The sequence below is a fragment of the Myotis daubentonii genome, chromosome 18 (genome assembly GCF_963259705.1).
Source record: "Myotis daubentonii chromosome 18, mMyoDau2.1, whole genome shotgun sequence".
NCBI lineage: Eukaryota > Metazoa > Chordata > Mammalia > Chiroptera > Vespertilionidae > Myotis > Myotis daubentonii.
Window position 1 is genome coordinate 18,888,423 of NC_081857.1, and position 17,233 is coordinate 18,905,655.

At 42.0% G+C, this 17,233-nt stretch overlaps 1 long non-coding RNA gene across 2 annotated transcripts in view; it reads right to left on the minus strand.

Moving 5' to 3' along the window:
* Nucleotides 1–17,233, minus strand: part of LOC132220765 (uncharacterized) — a 70,020-nt gene that overhangs the window by 11,821 nt on the left and 40,966 nt on the right. Inside the window, exon 5 of one of the 2 annotated variants that reach the window (XR_009449860.1) lies at nt 4,263–4,339. The exons of the other annotated variant lie outside the window; for it this stretch is intronic. This is a non-coding gene — a long non-coding RNA (uncharacterized LOC132220765). The remainder of the gene's footprint in view (nt 1–4,262; nt 4,340–17,233) is intronic. 2 annotated transcript variants of the gene reach the window in all.

Here is a 17,233-nt window from a genome sequence, read left to right on the forward strand (position 1 = left end):
TAGTGCAATGCTCCATCAGTATATTAGAGATAATACTGCCTATCCTTAGGATTATAGTGTGAATTAGAAATAATATACATACAGCTCTTAGCATATAATAGATACTCTGTGAAAGTTCCTGGGATGGTGATGGGGATGAAGATTTGTGTTTAAATCTTTGCACTGGGGCAGAAAAGTCAACAGTGAATGGAACATTCTATAAGCAGACCTTTCAGGGAATGAAGATGCCTCGAAGGCTGGGCCTGGCATGGGTCTCAGAGTGCAGTCTAGCTTTCTCATCTCATTGCAGAGGAAACAGACACATACAGACGCTAAATGATTTGCCAGAGAATTCTGCATGAAGCCTCAGAACACTACATTTGAACCTGCTCCAACCCACCCCCCCCACACACATACACAATAAAGAGACGTGTGTTTTCAGACAAAAGATGCTGGTGAAATCTGAGAGCCTTTTGCTGTTTCTAAATTATTTAAATAATGTGTCAACAAAGTCATGCTTATAAATTACACATACAATGTATTTTAGGAATCTTTTCTCCTGAAATCAGTTATTAGCCCAATCAGTCATAAGACCAATTGTTCTGGAAGCTAAAATAAGAATAATCAAAACTCACATCTTAGGGTACAAACACGGCTTGGATCAAAGTGGTGTTCTCCTCTTTTCTAGTATTGTGTACTGGTATTAGGCCATTTCCTACCATGTTACTATAATCTACTATGACCCACATTTGGTAAGGGGTCAAAGGAGACATTAGTGCTAAACAGAACTTGTAGAGAGAAAACATCATAAATCCCACTATCACCTTTTCTTTTGCCATATCTGAAAAATAAGGAGGAACTTAACTTCGCTCAATATGAATCCAGGGTCTGTGTAACTCATGGGCACAGCTGTGATCTCTTCATTACAAGACTGTCGTCAAAGCATGTGATGAGTGTGTGTCCATCACATCCATCCTGCTGCCTTTCTCTCGCCTGTGTCCCCTTCAAGAGGAATTCTGTGCCTCCTCTCTCCAAGTCAATGCTAAGAATATATGTATTTATATTCTTTGAATTTTATTTTTTTCAACTCTAAATCCAGGATTGTAACATCTTTGTTAGTGGTTTGTTGAGATAATTTAATTAGTTACTTTGGTAATATCTATTGGGGGAAAATGCAATAAATATTATCTTCCTGCTTCCCCCCTTTTGTACCCTCTGTGTTTTCCCCCTTCTTCCTTCCTCTCTCTTCCGTTCTTTCCTCCACCTTCATGCTGCCCAAATACATTGATCCTATTTCTAGCATCTTTCAATGACCATGGACCACACGAGCCACAGTGCCTATTCTTGTTCACCTACATCTTCCATTGTGTGAACTAAAAGAGAAGCATCGTTTAGAGGTTTGGACCAAGATCCTTCTACCTCTAAAATTCTACATTTTTTTTATGGCACCAAATTTTATAGTCTTTGTGGTAGAAGCATTTCTAGGGACAGTTTGGTTATAAAAACGCTTTGGGACTTGGGCTTTAAACAGCTTCTGTTCAAAATCTCTCATTCCCTTTTCTTAAGAGAGAACTGTGAAGCTGCCTAGGTTGGGACAAACACACATTTCCAATGGTGATTTTTCATACTTCTCTGAAGGCAAGAAACTGAGATTGATTTCTATGTCTTCATTTTCTAAAGAGAAGGATGGATGTTTTCATGTGCTCTTTTTACCTATAGGGTTTGAGGCAGAAACAATTCTTCGAAAATTCTATGTCTGAGAACCTGCCTGGAAGTTTGGTGTAAGTGGATTGTATTTGTACCAAATTTTCCATTCTTTCGGATTCCCATTGAACTACACAATACTGTACTGTGGTATTTAGTGGTTCACTACCCTTTTGCTCCTAAGATTTGGAGACCCAGAGATACAAAACAATGAACACGGAGGGAGAATTCTCAGGATGAGTTTCGAAATAGAAAATTATTTAGTTAGGTTAATACTATGCTTCTTTGCACCCATTTCAGGAAAAGAACACAGATTCAAATATATCATGACAGTGAAGGAAGTATCGTGAATGTGGAAAAAGAAAGAGGGGCAAAGGAGAGACAGAAAGCAGAACAGACAGAAGAAACAGATGACTGACAACATAGTCTCTCCTAGTCTCCCAGACCTAAGAAACCAGAACCATCAAAATCCAAGCTTAGGGAAGATTTCTAAACTCATAGTAAATATTATTTACTTTCTCCTCACAGTAGGTGATTGCCTAACTTAATGTCGGAGTGAAAGCTTAGGTGTAGGGTTTGGCCACTGCTATTTAAATGACTCACCCAATGGAGAAGGACATGGCAGGAAGCAAAATGCTGGATCATAGAAAGGAGGGGGAGGTGTGGAGGACCACCAAGCTTTGTCCACCCAGCACTGCCTTCCCCTCTCTTCCTCCTCCTCCCTAACCACCAGAAAGAGCTACAGAAGTCCTTTTTGAAGGAAGGTGGTCTCAGTTACATTTTTGCCCAAGCATCCATACAATCAAAATGATCTGTTCAGATGAATGGATAAGCAAGATGTGGTATGTTCATACAGTATTATTCAGCCTTAAAAAGGAAGGACATTCTGACACATGCTACAACATGGGTGAACCTTGAGGACATTATGCTAGGTGAAAAAAGGCAGTCACAGAAAGATAAATACTGTATGATTCTACTTATATAAGGTAATCACAAAGTAGAAGGGTGGTTACCAGGAGCTGGAAGAGGAGGAAATGGGAAGTTATTATTTAATGGAGACAGAGTTTCAGCTTGGGAAGATGAGAAGTTCTGGATCTGGATGGTGTTGAAGACTGTCTAAAAATGGGACTGTTCTTAATACCAATGAATTGTACACTTAAATATTGTGAAAAGAGTAAATTTTATGTTATGTGTATTTTATCACAATTACAATGAATAATACGAATACTAAAATTACCTATCCAGGCCAGAAAGAGCCACAATGGAGAAAAATGCTTATAGAAAATAAGCTGCCTCCAGATGAACGAACACAGAGAAGTGGACAGAAAGGGAATAACTTTGACTGTAAACAGTTCCTGCTGCCTCAGATATTATGCTAATGTTATCTTGTTCAGCAAAAACTCTGTAGGGCAAATACCATCAGGAAAGGGAGCTCAGAGGTTACTAGTGGCTATTCTTATGGCCTGGGAGTGGCCACAGGAGGGATCTGATGCCAGGTCTCTCTGTGACAAAGCCCGCCCCCTCCCCTAAACTGCTCTTTCCTTAAAGGGCTAGTTTTCCCTGGGTTTGAAATACTGAAGATCCTAACTCCCTATGCTTTAAAGGAACACTAAAGAAAATGCAAACATTGTTCGTGTTGTAGGAAGAGAAAGCAGGAGAAATGGACCATGTATGGCAAGATGAGAAAGTTCCCGTTAACTTCTAGAGATCTTTCTGGGTTTCTTACCCCCTTTGACTTCTGAATCTGAAAGCTCAATAGAGGTTATGCCTACTTTATTCCTAAACTGCTGAAATAGTAGACTCAAGGAGCCTCTTCTGAATGTTCTAATCATAATGGAAGGTTTGGCATTACTTTTAATTTTTAAGAGTAAAGAGGGCCAATTCAAATAAAAAATGGCATAGCTCAAACTGAATTAAAAACTTAGAGATGAGAGCATCACTTATCCTTCACCTTAACAATATCAACTATCTTCCTGATTGTCTCATTTAAATGAATAAATTGTCCTGCGATAGACCATGTCCCTGGAATCACAGAATAAGGTTTGTTTTTATTGGCTGCTTCCTAACTGTGTCACTTTGAGCTCCTCTCTTAACCTCTGTAAGCCCTAGTTCCTGTACATAAGATGGGAATAATAATGCCCAATTTTCAAGGTTCTTGAAGGATTGAATTACATTAAAGGAGATGCTATTTGTTACAGTGCTTGGTGCACTTTGATTAAATACGAAATGGCTGATCATTCAGCGTGAAAAAAGATAATTTATTTCCAAGTAACTGGTCTCTTGTGTACCAGAACAAGGGTATGCAAGTTCAGAGCAGATCTCAAATAATAGTTACTGGTAAAGAAGGGAAATGCTTAATCAAAACTGCAACTTTTCCATACTTTGAAGCAAAAGTGGTAACTGGAAGAATTTTAACACCAATGGAGATCCAATAAGTAAAAGAAGATGGTACTCAGCCATCACATTGCACATTTGGCTGGTTATTTTTTTTTTTTAATCTCCCCACCTAAAATCTCTAGGAAAACTAGTGGATATTTGCTAATTACAGAAATTCTTTATAGTACACATATTTTACTTACTAGCATTCCCCATGCCTAGCCAGGGAAATAGTTCATTTGACTTGATCCAATGAGGAGTGGGCAGATTCAGAACATATCTGTTAAAAGTAAAATGAATAATTAAAATATAAAGCCACCACGTCATTTTAAGCTACAATTACTGGCTTCAGTGGAGTGAAAATTCTCTGAGCAACCGGTCCTTAACGTCTCTCATCAACTGCTTTTCAGTGAAGGAGAGTGGTTAACAAAACTAGTTTTGAACTCCTGGTCATTGCTGGACAGTGTCACTCGGCCAGAGTGGAAGAATGGAGAATGAAAAAGTTGATGCACTTTGTTGTTGTTGCTCTGTATCTGTATTCCTAATTTGTACATGAGCATTTTGAGATGGGAGGAACTGCAGATTCCACCCACCACCGTCAGGCAGTCTTCCACATCACTAATTGCCCACCCTACTTCACAGCCTGGCTGGGTGGGAAAATCACACCCAAACCTCTGAGATATGAGAAAATTGGTATCTAGTTCCATACATGCATAGCTGTTTGCATGCTTACTATCATGGAAATCATTAGCTATTTTCTGGCCACATGTTTTATCGCTCTCCGGAAAGAAAATAATAATACAGAGTATTGTACATGTGAGGCAAAGCCAGCTTGCCAGCATTTTAAAGAAAGAAACTGGGGCCCAGCCAGCATGGTTTGGTGGTGGAGCGTCGACCTATGAACCAGGAGGTCACCAGTTTGATTCCAGGTCAGGGCACATTCCTGGGTTTTGGGCTTGATCCCTGTTAGGGGGCATGCAGGAGGCAGCTGATCAATGATTCTCTCTCATCATTGATGTTTCTATCTCTTTCTCCCTCTTCCTTCCTCTCTGAAATCAATTTAAAAATAAATTTTTTTTAAAGAAAGAAGCTGTGCTCTGCTTATCCATATGAGAGTTTAGACACATGGGACCTCTATGTTAGAAAGCACGTTACTATCCCTAAAAGACAAAATAGCAGAATTGATATTTTTCTCCTTTGTCAACAAACATTTAGCATTGGTGCCAATTATAGCGACGAATACAGAGGTGGCAAATGTGCTTCTCTCTGGTGAAAATGTGATTTATTTGTTTATTGATAACAGCTCTTAAGATTAACTGGAGTTCTGGTAACCTATCACCAGTGTTTTTTGTTTTTTTGTGTTTTTTTGTTTGTTTGTTTTTTATGACAAACTTAGTCACTTTCAGTTTTGACATTCTTACTTCCTTAATGTCTAGGGAGGGAAGAAAGCAAGTAAGAAATAACAACTGTGTGTAATCTTTTCCTGATACCTAATTTTAATATGGCAAAATGTTCCTGATAAAACCAGGACCCTCCCTTTCCCCTCATTCTCTGCCTGCTTCCTGGCCAGAGGTTGATGGTAACAGTTCAGGACCCGAGTTGGATGTGGCATCTGAATTTGGTCATCCAAGTCATTTGGAATCAGCTGGCTGCCAAAATCCAGAAGATCTGACATGTGTTAAAAAGCCGTTCAATAAGGAAACAATTTCATCTACTTCTCATCTTCCTCTTTTGATTAACTGTTAATCAAGTATCGGTTGCTCCTGTTCCCTACAAAGACCCAAAAGTCACATGGGCACCCATCTCATCTCTCACGAGATTTCATTCCCTTCCCTAGTTTATTTTACATTTAAACAGGCTTCAATGAATCCCCTTCTACATCCCTGAATTTGTGTCTTTAACTAGATGCCAAACAATAAACATAATGTCACAGGCTTTTTTTTTTATTTCAATGTTAACTGCTCATTCCTTATTGTAGTTTCATATTGTTATTCAACTACTGTAAATAAATGCTAATTAACAAAATGTCAGTTGACTTTCAAAGCAGCTGCAGATGGCTTTTACTTTTCAAAAACCAGTTTCATCATTCTCAGCAACAGATGAAGAGCCACTGTATCTGACAACACAGTGATCCATAATGGCTCCAACATATGCATTTTAAATTAGGCTCAATACAATGTCTACTGAATGATATATTTTAATTGACTTAATAATGCCTAATGTGATTTTAATAAATGGGCCTCACTGGATGGATTCTTAATATAGTTAAAGATATTTTTTTAAAGAGTCACAAAAGAAAAAGAAGGCTAGAATGGGCATGTGAACAGAATTATATAGAACTGTCTCATTTTTCCTCATTTTGAGACATTTTGTAACAAACTGGCAGGCTCAAAAAGTAAAGGACCAAGAAATTTCTGGAGCCAACTAAATGTTTGCATAATAAGTAAGAAAACTCCATTTTAAACAGCAGGAAGAACCTCACTAAATTAGAGAAATTTTGAAATTAGCAGAGATTAATCTGAAGCTTGAAAATATAGCTGAAGGAAATATGTCTTCCCAGACATTGGACTAACACTCGTCAGGAAAGATGTGACAGCCACATTTTTCTACTTGAAGGTCTGGACATATTCAGAAATATGAACTAGGTAGGTCTAGCCCTAAAGTAATGAAAATATAAGATATTTAAATGGTATTAGAAGAAGATTCTCATATCTGAGAAGGGATCAAGAGCCAAATTTTCTTGTACCTGACAAAAGAAGAAAGATGGAAGCAGAGAGATGAAAATTTTATGTTTCTATTATAGGAAATTTGGCCTACTTCTGGTTATAATGGAGTACCTCATAGCAGACCAAGTCTCCTATTAAAAGTACCTAGAAAATCCATAAACATAAAACACAAAGTATACATGTTTATAAGACATCAAAGAGCAGCCAAAATATCTAAACTTGAGGAGTCAAATCCCAGAAGGCAAGAATCTCATTAAGATGACTCCAATATTCTCTGTGGAAATTTCATTCAGGAAATTTGCCAATTTGGGGCATGGATGAAAAGGCTGAGAATTGGGCAGAAGGTGGAGGCTAAGAGGCAGAGAATCCAGGAGAGCTTTGAGCAGCCTCACACAAACAGGGAGAACAAACTGGAGTTCAGGATTGACGCTAGGGAGACAGGACTTGAGGAGCCGAGATGTCTGGGAGAAGAGGGGTGTAGAGAATACTCTGGTTTTCAACTAGAGGCATTTGTTACATTCTTAAGGAATGTGGACAAGAGGCTAAAAAGCCAAGCAGATAACAAGAAAAAGGTATGTGGGGGCAGTCAAGAGGGTGAAGAGACTGAACTGGAGCTCAGAATCTGCCAAGGAGGCTCTCAGTTGATACGCTAGAGCTGTACAAAGCCTTACAAAGATTAAAGTTGCCTGAATCAGCCCAGTTTTTGTTTTACTACAGCTGTTTGTTAGAGGATAAGATAAATTCCCTCTGGAAAAATATATGTCATCCTGAACATCTATTTTTCATAAGCAATGTTATGTATTCAATAAGACATTACTAGACATATCAAAAAACAGAATTAAAAACAAGAATTGGCAACAGAAACTGACCCATAGTTGACCTAGATATTAGGATTGTGAGAAATTGATTTTTTTAAATCTGATTAATATGTTCAAGAGAAACAAACATCAAAAGGGAAAATTTCACCAGAGCATTGAAGTCTATAAAAGTATGAAATGGAACTTCCACAATAGAAGAATGCAGGATCTCAATAGAGCATTTAACTACATATTGGACATAAAAAAGAGGAAGTGTTAACTGGATGATAGGTCAGAATGAAGTACAGAAAGCCAAAGGATGAAGAATGCAGAGAGTCACGTAAAAGATACATGGGATATGGGGGAAAGATCCAACATACATTTAATTGGAGCCACAGAAGCAGTGGAGAGAGATAATAGTGCAGAAGAAATATTTGAAAAGATAATAGCTGAGATATTTATTCCAAAACTGGTGAAAAATATCAAAGAACTGCTGCAAATTTCAAAAGAAACCACAATAGGCTCATGATTGTAAAATTACTACAGACCCAAATCTGAAACGCATCCAGAAAAAAATAGACACATTACCTTAAAAGGAGCTTCAGTCAGACTAGCAGCATTTTCTGGAAAGAGAAATAAAAGCCAGAAGGCAATACAATGCCAAAAGAAAAGAACAAAAATGCCAACTTGAAACTGTTTATCCAGTGAAAGTGTCCTTCAAATGTGAAAGTGAAATAAACATTTTTCTAGACGAAAACAGAGAATTCATCACCAGGAGACCTGCACTAAGAGAAATGCTAAAGGGAATCTTCAGGCCAGAAGAATGTTATCCCAGAAATCCAAGAAGGAATGAAGAGAAATTGAAAGAATAGATGATAAATCCAATGTATATTGGTCGTCTTGTGGGGATTAAAATATAGAGAGGATTAAAATTTATGAAAACCATAACACAAAATTAGGATGGTGACGCCAATTGGACTATATTATAGGAAGCCAAAATAAACTGGATTGAATTGGGTAAATCCTTGGGGTCCTTGTGAAGACATCTGGGCAGAGCTTGTCACAGTGAAGTTAGTTACCAAAGGGGTGAGGGGAACATGGGAACTTCAAAGAACACCAGGCTGAGGGCAGTGACCAGGGCTGTGGGAGGAGCATGATCACATAGCTCTCTCCCTGAGGAGAGGGACTACCAGTGGAACTAACATTGTTCTCATATATAGACTTTTAAATAGTTTTTGATGAAGAAATATATATTTTTAAAAATATATTTCATTGAATTTTTTACAGAGAGGAAGGGAAAGGATAGAGAGCTAGAAGCATCGATGAGAAAGAAACATCGACCAGCTGCCTCCTGTACACCTCCCACTGGGGATGTGCCCGCAACCAAGGTACATGCCCCTGACTGGGATCGAACCTGGGACCCTTCAGTCTGCAGGCCGACGCTCTCCCCGCTGAGCCAAACCGGTTAGGGCTGAAGAAATATTTTTATGAAGACTTCCTTCACAGTTTTATTTTCTGTTCTCAACTTTGTTCACGTTTGGTTATTAAACACCAGGGCCCTTTGATCAGGCTATTCTTTTTTCATTTCATTATCTAGAACAAACTGAAACGAAAGGTAAGAACTTAAATTCCACTGTGGCAGGTCAAGTGAATTTGGTCATAAGACCAACATTTCCAGGTAGGACAGAAGCATCTATATCCTGGTGACCTGGTGGGGAGTTTGTCATTAGGGGGCCAAATGTGGCTCCAAAGCTGGATTGAAAATTATCAGTTTAATGTGGGGAAGAGAAGAAGGACACGTTTTCTTTTCTCCCGTAGCAATATAAACACACATTCCCACAAAGTTGGCCACGTTCTGAAAAGTATGTAGGACTTTAGGTCCAAAGAAATAAACTTACTCAGGAGGCACCTCCTAATTATGGAACATTGGGTACTTCTCCTCCAAAATGGGGCTACTAATATCTAATTCAGTCTTTTGGTGTCTAATCTGCTATTAAAAACTTCTATTCAGTTTTTAATTTTTGCTTGTTTCATTTTCCCTTTTTAGAAATTCTACTGGTTCTAAAAGAAAAAAATATGCTGTCATATTTAAATGTGGTGGGTTTGGGTTGGGAGTTTTTTTTGTGTGTGTGTGTGTTTTTGTTGTTGTTGTTTGCTATCAAGCCTGCTATTTTTTCCCCTTTAAGAATAGTAAACACTCTTGCTCTATAACTGTATCTGATCATTCTAATAGCTAACATATTTGCAAATGGGCTTTAGTTGACATTGTGGTACTTTGTTTGATTGTTACCTAATTTTCTTGACTCTATGCTAGGTCCTTGTGTTTGGGAAATCATTTGTAGGAGCAATTTGAAACCCAGGATTAATCACATGTTCCTTCTTAGAGAGGATTTATATTAGCTTCTGAACGATGTCTGGGAGGTTAAAAAGCTGTTAAATTGTGAGTTATTATTATTGCTAGAAAGCAGAAGCAAGAAGCTCAGTTTTTGTGGGGTTGCCATCTCATGTGGGGATCGCATCATCCCTTCAGAATGGCTTGGGTTTGTAAGCTCCCACTCAGTATTTAGCCAAAGGAGAAAACTTATTAGGACTTTAGTACAAAGCAGAGGTTGGCAAATATAACCTGTGAGCCAAGTCTGCTCTATGGCCTGTTTTTAAATAAAGTTTTATTGAAACACGGACAGCCCCAGCCGGTGTGTCTCAGTGGTTGAGCACTGATGTACTAGTATGAACCAGGAGAGGTCATGGTTTGATTCCCAGTCAGGGCACATGCCCAGGTTGTGGGCTTGATCCTCAGTGTGGGGCGAGCAGGAGGCAGCGAACAATGAGTCTCTCTCATCATTGATGTTTCTCTCTCTCCTGCTCTCTTCCTCTCTGAAATCAATAAAAATATATGTATTTTTAAAAAGAAACATAGACAGACATACTCATTTGCTTACGTATTGGCTAAGGCTGCTTTCATGTTACAAGGACAGAGTTGAATGGTTGAGACAGAGTCCACATGGCCCACTATTTACTCTCTGGTCCTCTGCAGAAAGAGTTTGCCAACCCCTGCTATGGAGTTTATTCCTGAGAAGTCTTGCCTGACAAGTTTGCATGGGAGCAAGTCAATGCTACGAATTATTTCCATGAGATTTTCTTAAGCAGGAAATAGCACTAAGGAGCAAAATAAGAATATCTTCAGGGAGTAGCATGGTCATTAAATCATCACTCTGAAACAGCTCAGAAAAACTCTCCTTTTCTCACACAGGTATCCATTCACTTAGTTCTTGCTTTTGTAAAGAATGCATTTTCCTCTTCACTGATAAAGTCAAGCTCTTGGTTTTTTCATTAACCTGTACTTCTCTGGGCTGTGTAAAGTACCACAGGCTTAGAGGGAATAGAAATTCCCAAGCAGCAAGGAGAGGCGAAGCCGGGCACAGATCACTGGTGATGGAGTGAGTTTTAGCAGACACACAGCTGACTCCCTCTACACCCGACCAGCAGGGTTTGTGTGGCAGAGAGAGCCTGCAGGGGTGTATGCCAAAGAGCAGTACACTCCCTGAGACACTCCCTGCCTCTCAGGGGTCATCAGAGAGACCTTAGCACAAAAATCAAAGAATAAGAACCTGGGAGAGGAAGTTCCTGCCTTTCCCTTTTCCCGCAGCACCAGCTCTGATGAACAGATTCCCCGATTCTGTGGATGATGTCAATTAAGCTACTGCTCTGGCTCCCTGCTGCGCACGGGCTTGGCTATACATAGAGGGTGGCGATGCCATCCTTGCTGTCGCTGTTGAGGCTGCATCATGGGTCCTATGCAGAATTCTGGTTTAATGCTGCGTGCTCCTGAGTCAAGAAGATGACTGGGATGAAATGCCTCTTCCCCGGATGACTCGGGAGTCGTGAAATATGCGTCGTCTCCCGGTGAAAGTGTTTGCGTTGCCACAAGAAACACAATCATTTCCCCTGACCCAGAGCCGCGCTGGGGACAGATGCCTTCCAAGATGCGGATAATAGGCATCGGATCCGGGAGCGAGGAATAAAGAATGAATGAAATCATGTCTTTAGAGAGAATCAGCTGCCTTACATGCCTGCCACTTTGTTTATTAATCCCCCTGAAACTCCCAGGGGACGGGAGCTGGCGCTCTGCCTGCCAATGAGTCCGTAACTCTGTGATCATTAGCTGTAACGACTCCCGGACAGACCCTTCTAAATCACCGCTGGGTTCTGGGCTGCCAAAAGCCATCTGCACCTGGGTGGCTGGCTAATAGCACCCTCATTTTATTCTGTTTTTCATGTGGAATCCACTGTCCTCCGTCTTCGCTGGAGAGCCAGGGCGGCTCTAAACCCTGTCTGTGATGTGGCGCGGTAGGGAAGGAGAAGCTACAGCAGGGAGGGGGGAATCTGTGGGAAAAGCCAAGGGGCTCTCTTCTCTAAGTCCAGGACACAGAAAGCCCCTCTGTTCCCAACCACCTGGGCTCACCAGGCTCGTTATGTGAGAAGGCGAGAGCTGACCAGGCAGCAAGGACCCAGGAGCGCCAGAGAAGGGAGCTCCTATGTGGCAGTTCCTGGTGCCCGGGGTGGGGGGGTGGGGGACTGTGTGAGGCCGCTGGTAATTTTCCGGGCACTCAGTATGCTCCACGGTGTCACTCACAGAAGCAGTGCCCACGTGGCTGGGGAGCCAGATGGGCTTTATTCTCGGCAAAGGCAGGAAAGGGGCGGCAGAGGCGGGGTTTGCTCAGCTCCTCAGCCTTCCTGCTGGTCTTCTGTCTTCCAGCCCTGGATTTACCTTTCCCAGGTCCCCACAGGGAGGGCACAGCCCAGCTGGGTCCCCTGGAAGCCGCCAATCTGCTGATTTGCACCCTTCCTGTGCATATTTGTATGTGGGCTGGGGAGACAGATGGCTCCATCCAAGTTGCTGAAAACCCAGCTGGTTATGGCTGCATGAGAATGACCTGAGTGTGGGGCCTGAGCTTTCCCTGCCAGAGCCTTGGGCAAGTTGGGAAATCTGTCCGTCTTTGAACTAGAGCACAGACAGATGAGGTCAGCATCGCATGCATCCCTCCCTGTCCTGTGAGCTATGGGAAGTACAGGAACTGTGACATCAAGCACATTACACCCAGCACCTGGAGCCCTTACATCCCCCCCCCCCGCCTTTTTTTAAATCAGGCAGCTTAAATATTAAGGGTAATAAAACAAACCAACAACAGTCAGCCTCCTTTGTCTCCCACTTTTTAAACCAAACCTGCACCCCGCCCGCCCTCCAGGTAATGATGAAATAGACTTTCATAAAAAATTCAGAAATAATCCCATGTTTACTGAGCACCTACTTTATTCCAGGAATCACGCTAGGTGCTGGAAATATAAAATTGAATAATGTGTGGCCTCTATGATCAGAGAACTCACAATCCAGTTGGAAAATACATTTGTAATATATATATATATATATATATATATATATATATATATATATATATAGAGAGAGAGAGAGAGAGAGAGAGAGAGAGAGAGAGAATAGAAAATAGGTGCAAGTGCTATAATAGAACAGAGTGGCATGGGGACCCAAGAAGGGATCAATTATTTTCCCTGGAGAACAGCAGGACCCAGCCCTGGCTAGGCGATAATTGAAGGAAAGTCAGGCTTTGCCTGGGGCAGAGGTGGGAAGGACAGTTACACTGTGAAGTATGGAGGCCTGTAGAGGACACTGCTGGCTGTTACCCACTGTGAAGTCCCCAGCTCTCTCTGCCTCACCTCCATTTATTCAGGCATCAACCTCTGTTCACATGATTCCGGGGAGGCCACCTCATCCCCGCTCTGGGGGCAGATCCCAGGGAGGCTAATCCTGGCAGTCGCACTCCTGTGAAGGTTGGGTTTAGAAATGTGTAAATAAAAAAATTCTGGCTCTGTCCAGTGTGGCTCAGTTGGTTGGAGCGTCATCCTGTACACCTGAGTTCAATTCCCGATCGGGGCACACACCCAGGCTGCAGGTTTGATTCTCAGTTGGGGTGCATACAGGAGGCAACTGATGTTTCTCTCTCACATTGATGTTTCTCTTCTCTCTCTCTCTCTCTCTCTCTCTCTCTCTCTCTCTCTCTCTCTCTCTCTCTCTTTTCCTTCCTTCCTTCCTTCCTTCCTTCCTTCCTTCCTTCCTTCCTTCCTTCCTTCCTTCCTTCCTCCCTCCCTCCCTCCCTCCCTTCCTCCCTACCTCTCCCTTCCCCTTTCTCTAAAAGAAAAAGAAAAAATTTCTGACCAATGAAATGTGAAGTCTCTGTGGGGTATCTAGCAAACCTTCCTCCCTCCTAAGAAAGCAACACATGAAGACACGGCTTCTCTTTCTCCCCACAGATGCCCTGTGTCCTCTAAGCAAGGGGAGAGTTCTCAGCAGGGGAGATATGGTTTGATTGTGGGGTATAAGTGTAGCTAGAGCAGGAAGCCTCACTGGGAGGTGGTGGAATATCTACAGAAGGGTCTTAGATGAATCAGGAGCCCTACTCCCCAAAATAGGTGGTGGGTTACTCCTGCAGCCATGGCCATGACCCTGTGACAACAATGCGTCTTGATTCAAGGTGATCTCCTGCTGGGGTATAGAAAATAGTGCAACCAGGTGAGGCGGTGCAGCTCTAAAAATGGAGGAGGGTCCTTTTTAGCAAAGAATCTGCCTAAATGACGCCCTCCATGGGAACCCTGAAGCTGTGCGCTAGCCTCTCAGCCACCCCTAGAGCAATCGCTCACCACTGAAAACATGTATAAGGTGCTTACAACAGTATCTCAAACATGGCAAGTGCTTAGTCCATGTTAGCAACCAGCATTATCACAGAGAGCAAAGGGTCCTTTCTGGTGCCAGAGATAGCAGAATAATCTATAAAAGTGATGCAGGGGGTCTGTCTCCTCTTCTCCGCCCCTGGGGGGGGGGGTTGGTTCGTCTATTTGCATTGTTATTTCATTTATAACATTTATCTTCTCGCAAGTTTTTCCTTGTACTGTGGGGCCCAGCGGAGCAGTGACGCCGGCAGGGCCCTGGCTGCAGGCTGCATTTGGCCGCGCTGGTCCAAATCTTCAAATTTAGGTTGCTGATCCCACAAGTGTGAACCTCTTGGCTCTGTGTCTGGGCCTCTGCTTTCAGTTAGACAGGAGGAAACCAGGGCCGGGCAAACCTCCAAGGTTTCAGATGGGCCTTCTGTTCAGATAAGCTTCCAAGGATGTTTCTGCTTGGGAACAGTGGCAGCTCCAGTTCTTTGCTGGATTTTAACTTGTGCCTTTGTGACATACCAACAGATTTAGAGCTGACGTTATAATTGGAGTGCAAATGCCCGCATGTGACTGGAATTAACCAGATGTCCACAGCTCAGAGACACAAAGCTAACTGACCTCAGGGTGTTAAGCTGAAATACCCTGAGAGGCACCAAGCAATCTAACCCTGTGAGAGATACTTCTTCAGCCATGAGCTTATTTTCAACCCAACTCAGTTTCATGTTGGGATACAGAGCAGTGGGAAAATAGGCTTTCGAGTCATTCTGCCCTGAGCTCCAGTCTCTGCTCTGTCCCTTATTAGGTGTGGCTGAGTTATTTAATTTCTCTGATCCTCAGTTTCTAGTACCTTTCTCATAGGCTTACCCAATCAGATAAGTGCCAAAAACCAGAGCACAATACATGCTCAATAAATGGTGGGGATTATGCGTGAATCCCCGAGGAGAGGAGATTGCTATTTTACAAATTTAGCATCGCTAAAACTAATAATAGTGTTTTCTAGTTCCATTTGGGAGAATTGAGCACAGCCTTGGGGAAAGGAAGTTCTTATTTTACCTTTGCAATCGATTCAGCTTTATCAGAAACACAGGGTGTTTAGTTTGTTTAACTAACATTCAAAAAATGGACAACTAGGAACAAATCAAGAATGAGAGAATGCCTGTCAGCATTTGGTGTTTGGCCCTTTTGGAAACAGGATGGGCACCCTATGCAGGCACGGGGATCTCTTCATTCTGGTTCAGATTCACTTACATTCGGGAAGTTGTCGTATCTATGAAGATCTGCTCCACAAACAATGTTTGAGCACCTACTATGTGCCCAATAGTGAAGGGTTCGGTGACTGCAGAGAAAGAGCATGTGGGTGCCATGGGTCAGGTTTGAACTTGAGGGACTCTAAGGTAAAGCATTTTCAGCCAAGAATCTGATCATCCAGATCGCTCCCTCCCAGAAGAACTGTGCGCCCAGGCTCTTTGGGCTGGCGTTTTCCAAAGCATGTGTGGGCCACCCCTCACCCTTTCCTTCACCTCTCCTTGCCGCATTAGAGCCCCTCAATTCTGTTTCAATTTATTAATTATCTGAGAAGTGGCTCTCAAAATATAATCCCTGGGACACAGGTAAGACCAGTTCCTTAAAGCTTAAAGTGCTCATGCTTAAAAACCAAGTAATCGCAATACATTTTCTCGACAAAATATATGATTGCTTATTTCATGCTACACTTTCAAACCCCATGCAATTTGCTCCTTTCAGCAATATTACTCTAACCACCAGGGCCCTACTTCTTCCTGTCAAAATTCTGTGTTCTGTATCAAGGCCATGATTCCATGAATACTTCCAAAAACCATAGCCAAAGTAAATCTGAAAAGATTTTAGCACTATTATAGCATTACTCGCCCATCAATTTAACTGAAGTGTTGAAATGCTTTTGAGCGACGGTAGCTATACGGCAGCATCCTTTCCCCCTCGAGTCTGTCTTTGGGTGGAAACCACACAGAACCACCTGTCTAATACCCTCCTGCCAAGACTGTCTTCAGTAATGGTAGTCAGCCGAGCCCCTGTGCAATGCTGTGGGAGAACTGCGATGCAATTGTCGCTCATCAAGTCGTTCTGGTTGATATCTGGGCATGGCTGCCTTTGTTTATGGCTCATATGAACACATTTTAATGATACAAAGAAAATGACTGCAAGTCGCCACTTCCAGTAAAATATCAATTCTGAATAAATAAATGCAAATGCAACTGTTGGTGAGAAGGGATTGCTTTTGATTTCAGCCTGCCTGATTGACTTTGACTTCAGTGGGCACTCTTGCTAAGGGGTGAAGGAACCATCCCATCATCTCAACTCTGGAAGGTACATGTGCACCCGGTTAGGGCTCCAGGCACCCAATTCCGCCAATATAAGCACATCCTGTACTAGCCAGGAAACACCAGAGATCTGCGTTCTCAAAAACATGCCACTTGCTTCTATGACAACGCTGGAAACATGCAAATATTATACATTTAGCAAAATCCCACACATCAGAGAGCAAACTCCTGGCTGTCTGAGATGTTCGACAGTTTTCAGTTTTATTTGACATATTTCTTTCAAGTCTGGCATTTCACGCAAAAAAGGAAATTGGTTGCCTTAGGCCGATTTTTTACTTCTCAAAGCCCTTAAGGGAATTATGCCACAAAGTCCTGCAAAAATTTGCAATCAGAACTTTGCTCAAAAACTTTCAATGGCTTCTTTTTTTCTTACACAAAAAGTCCAAACCCTTGAGGCTACACAACCTGGTGCCAATGAACTTTCTGCCCTTCCATATTCGCTGCGACACCCTCCCTTTTCCCAATGCCTTATGCTCCACCTACACTGTGTATAACGGACTGTTCCCTAGAACATCCTGTACCTTCAAATTCCATGAAATTTGCTGCTCTTCCCACTTTACTCCAC